This window comes from Eulemur rufifrons, chromosome 10, assembly GCF_041146395.1.
Source record: "Eulemur rufifrons isolate Redbay chromosome 10, OSU_ERuf_1, whole genome shotgun sequence".
NCBI classification, from domain to species: domain Eukaryota; kingdom Metazoa; phylum Chordata; class Mammalia; order Primates; family Lemuridae; genus Eulemur; species Eulemur rufifrons.
In genome coordinates, this window is record NC_090992.1 from 37,317,377 (window position 1) to 37,322,500 (window position 5,124).

The window sequence follows — 5,124 nt, forward strand, 5'->3', positions numbered from 1 at the left end:
AGTGTGCCCGAGGGCTGAGAGACGTGGTCCGAGAGGGGCCGGGAGGAGGCCTGCGACCCAGTGTGTACCCACTCCCGCCCCCACGCTCCCTCCCCTACGAGGGAGCCCGTCCTTTCCAGGCTGACACTTGGATCGGTGGATGACGGGGGTCACCTGGCGGCGGGCGAGCGTTATGGGAAAATCCGGTAGGCGTGTTGCGACGTCCTGCCACAGAGATGGCTCTGGCGACAGCCTCGGGCCGCCCCACCCTGGCCCCCGGCCAGGCCCCGTGAATGTGTTCTCTTTGTCCCTGACTTCTTTCTTTGTTTCACCAGCCGGCGTGCTCTGAGAATGTGAAGTGTATCATAGTTCCACCCTGGGTTTCATGATCCTAAGATAGGAAGGGGTTTTATGATTCCACGACAGAAAGGTTTTCTCATCCTATCATCTCTCCCCCCCTCTTCTTTCTTTCTTTCTCTTCCTCCTTCTGCCTTTTCTTTACTTCTTTTTTGTTTCCTTCTTTCAGTCTTCCTGTCTTCCTTCCTGCCTGCCTGCCTTCCTTCCTTCCGTATTTCTTTCCATTTTTCTTTCCTCTCTTCCTTTCTCCTGTTATCCTGTGTTTCTATCTCTGTTTTTTCCATCTTTCTTCCCCCTTTCTACTTTCCTACCTTCTTTCTTTCTCATTCTCTCCTTTCTCTCTCCTTCCTTCTTCCTTTCTGTCTCTTTCTATACTTTCTCTCTCCTTCCTTCTCTCTATCTTTTTCTCTTTCCATCTTTCCGTGCTCTTTCTTTTTCTCTCTTAATTTCCTTTCTTTTTCTTTTCTTTCTTTCCCTCCTTCTGTCTGTCTTTCTTTCTTTCTTCTTTCTTTCTGCTTCCATCCTTCCTTCCTTTTTCTCATTCTCTTTCTTTCTGCCTGTCTTTTCTTTCCTTATTTCTTCTTTCCTTCTGTCTTTCTGTGTTTCCTATCTCCTTCCTCCCTTCCTTTTTCTTTCTTCCCCGTGCCCTCTTCCTGTCTTTTCTTATTTACTGTTTTCTTCTTTCTGACTTTCTCTCTCTGTTTCTCCGTCTCTTTTCTTTCTGTTCTTTTCCTTTCTCTCCCTTTCTCTCTTTCTGTTTCTGCCTGTCTGTCTCTCGGCTATGTTGTGGTCTGTGCAGAGACGGGTTTGGTGGACGGTGTCGGTGGTCGGGCCGACCCATCCTTTCTTTGATCCCAGTGCTAGCCAGGCCGGGGCCTGCTTAGCTTCCAAGATCAGACGAGATTGGGCGCGTTCAGGGTGGCGTGGCCCTAGACTGACCCGTCATTTTTCGATGGCTTCCGTGGGGAGTAGGGGGACTGTGTTTGATGCCCCCGGGGGACCTTCTGGACTCTGAAATGATGGGCTCCAGAGGGTTGCCCCGTGTTTTGCAGCAGACCTCTGGTGGCTGGCGCCGGTTGTGGTCGGGCTCCACCTGGCGGCCGCTTTTCTACAAGTCTCTTGTCCTCTGAATCTTCGGTGCAGCAGGCAAAGCAGGGGACAGTCCCCGATGCGAGCGAGGCTGAGTTCCGGGAAGCAAGCAGCCTTCGCGGGGCCATCTGGTTCGTGCCGGGACGCCGGCTGGGACATCTGGGAGGCAGAGCTTGGGCCTGCAGGGCTGTGTGGCGGGAGGACGTTGTCGCCGCGCTTCCAGGCTCAGCCAGCCAGGCGGCTTGCGGGGCTGCCCGGGCAGGTCGACCAGCACGCTGTGGCCGCTTTGGAGACCCGACCCACCCCGCGGGGACAGGAAGGAGACGGCACACGGGGACGGGAGAGGAGGGTGTCCGGCGACCGGCCGCCGTCCCGTGCATGCGTGTCCCTCTCCCTCGGCCTCGCCTTTCCTACCCATTTTCCCTGGTTCCCGCTCAGGAGGCAGGGACAGCCCTGTGAGTGGCACCCAGTCGTCCGTGGCTTCTTCCGAGTCCTACTCTGGGGGCGCGGACCGGGCCCTGGGTGGCGCGGGTGGCCGGCGAGGGCGACCCCTGTCGGCCCGCGGGCGCTCGTGGGCCGCGGCGGTCCCGTCCCGATGTTTTCTCCTCCACAAGTCCCCGTGCTGGGGCCGGGGACCGGGCCCTGGGTGGCCCTGGGTGGCGCGGGTGGCCGGCGAGGGCGACCCCTGTCGGCCCGCGGGCGCTCGTGGGCCGCGGCGGTCCCGTCCCGATGTTTTCTCCTCCACAAGTCCCCGTGCTGGGGCCGGGGACCGGGCCCTGGGTGGCCCTGGGTGGCCGGCGAGGGCGACCCCTGTCGGCCCGCGGCCGCTCGTGGGCCGTGGCGGTCCCGTCCCGATGTTTTCTCCTCCACAAGTCCCTGTGCTGGGCCCTGGGTGGCTCGCGTGGACGGTGAGGGCCTCCCTGGCCCTCTACGCCACGGGGGCCGACCAGATGTCCCTGAGTGCCCCTTGTCTGCTGGCGCTGGGGACCTGCTGGGGACAGGTGGCCGTGTCGAGTGTCGTGGGGGCAGGCGTGTTCAAGTGGCTCGGTCCCCGTCTTCCTGCGCGGTGTTTTTGATCACCTCATATCGTCATCTTCCGCCTGCAGGTTACTACTGACACGCTGTCCTTCGGCGACTGTCGCTGGAGGGGTTGGGCCTCCGCACGCGGACAGGGCTCTGGGTTCCTGGGGATCCAGCGCCCTGCCCTGTTCCCTTTGAGCTGACCGCCTGGGCCTGCGCGCCGGCTCTAGGGCGTCGGAGTGTCCCGACGGTGGTGCCCGCCTCTCGCGTTGGTCTCTTGTCCCCTCGAGAGACGGCACCGGGGGGGGGGAGGTTTGCGGCAACCTTCCCCCTTACCCCGCTGTCTCTGTGCCGTTGCGTGTCAGGCGGTCCTCGTCTTTGGGTTGTGCTTGGGAGGCGGGGCTGGCGAGGCTGAAGCGGGCTCCTCTGATCGCTGTCCTCGCCGGCCTGACTGACCTCCCCCAACCCTCCCCGTCCTCGGGGCCTGATCGATGTGGTGACGTCGTGCTCTCCCGGGCCTTGAGCCGCGTGCCAGGCGAGGGACGGTCCATTCATGGTGAATGGTGGTCGCTCTTCTCGTTCTGCCCGCGGGCACCTCACCGCTCCTTCCCCGCCTGTGGGCGTTGCGTGGGAGGCGCGGGTGCGAGACTATCCGGCCCGACCGCGGTCGCCCCGCCCTCGGCCTCGTGGCGTTGGCGGGGGGTCGTGAGTCCTCTTGATGCAGCGGGCAGCCCTCGCTCGCCCTGTGTGGCTGTTGCCTGGCCGGGATCCCCCCTGCCCGCGACGGACGGGTGCGGGGCCGTGCCGCCCGCCCGGTCGCGCGCCCCGCTTGGTGCGCGGCTGCTGGGTCTGCGTGGCCCTTTTGTGGTGCCCCCGGAGCGCACCGGGTTGTTCTCCAAGGTGCCCGAAACCGAGCGGTGGTTGTCATCCTCGTTCCCGGCGTCCCCCTCTGGTCGCCGCTGCAGCGTCTGCTGCGTAGGGTACACCCCCGAGCAGCGTGCTTGGGGTTGGGGGGGTCGAGGCGGGCAAGCCCAGAGGCATCCTCCTGTGCCGCGTGGGCGGGCGGGGGGCGTTGTCTCGGCGTCCCCACGATGTGTGCGTGGCGGACTTCGAAAGGCGAGCGCACGGCTTGTGCTCTTCCCTCCCTGCCCGAGGGGGGGGTTGTTGCACGGTCGTGTGGGCGATCGTGGTGGGGCCGGGCCGGCGACGTGGTGCCGGCTGGCCCCGTGGGGGGCCTCTGCCACCGGCCTGGTCTGCCTCAGTGACCCCTCTCCCGTACCGACGGGGGAGTGTTCCCCTCGAAGTGAGGTGGCTTTTGGACCAGGGGCCCCGACCGCGAACGCTCAGGAGTCGCCAACCGTGCGTGTTTTGCCCCATGCCGCAGAACCCCCCACACCTCCCCCGGGGCGTGCCTGAACGCCTCCGCCCAGGGCCCTTACGGGGGCGACCGGGGGTCGGGGGCGATCCACCTTCGGCGAGAAAGCGTCTTCTCTAGCGATCGTGGAGGCGTGTCTTCTGGGGTTTGTCGGATTCCCCAGCCCGCCGCCTCTCTGCGCGTCGTCAGCCGCAGCCCCTGCGGCTGCCAGTTGTGCGTGGGCAGAGTTCCCTCCTCCCCTGCCGTGGTGGGGGAGCGGTCCGCCGGCCCCCGCGGTGGGGGCCGAGTGCCACTCTTCGCCTAACGTGGTCTGCGCCTCCCCCTCTGAACTCTGGGGGAGGGTCACGCCGGGCCGGGCCGGCGTTCCAGCTGTGAAGGGCGCCCGCGTGTGTGCGCTGCGTGCCCCGGCCGCGGGTCGCCCCGGTGTGCGCTGGGGGGAGGAGGGGGTGGAGCCCGTCTCGCGCCCCCTCCCCATCCCCTGTGAGCGTGTGGCCCTTCACCCGGTCCCGTGCCAGGCTGCGGATGGGTGGGCGCTCCCGTGCTGGCGCCTGTGGATTGCGGCTTGGGGGACCGCCCGGCCAACGAGGGGGTCGTTCCACGGGTGCGCGGTGCTCCCCGGAGCGAGACAGGATTGGGAAACGGACGAGAATGGGATTAGGCGCGGTGGCGTGCGGGCCGAGGGCCGAAGGCCGGCGTCGCTCTGGGACGCCCCGGTGGTGAGGCCGTGGCCCCGTTGGGAGGGTCGAGGGGGTGCCGAAGGCTTTGGCCGGCTGGTGTCACGGGCGCGTTGCGGGACCGCTCTCAGGTTTGGGGTGGTGGGATCCCGTGGTGTTGTTTCCCCAGTGGCCCGTTCGCGGCGCAGGTCTCGCCTCCCCACGGGCTCTCGTGCCTCGCCCTCGCGAGGTCTCATCCGTGTTCGAAAGGGTGCTCCTTCTCTCTTTCTCACGGCTGCCGACCGCCCCGCGACGGGCGTTCGCCCGACTGCGCTGCCTGAACCTGACCTCGCCGCGGGGAGGGGGCGTCGCCCTGGCCGCCAAGGCCCTGGATGGCGCCCCCCACCCCCCCGGCGACGTGCCTCGGTTGAACGGTTGGCGGGCCTCCGCGGGGCGGGCCGGACGGCGTTGGGGGGCGGCTGGTCGCGCGTGCGTGCAAGAAGAGCGTTTTTCCGGAGCTACACGCGACCGCGATGGCGGTCGGGGTCCGGGCCCTGCGAGGTGCGCGCGGGGTTTGGGGAGCTCGCGGAAGGTGCAGCCGGTCGTCCCAGGTGCCGCGGGACTGCCCTTGTGCGCGGAGGCCACTGGCGG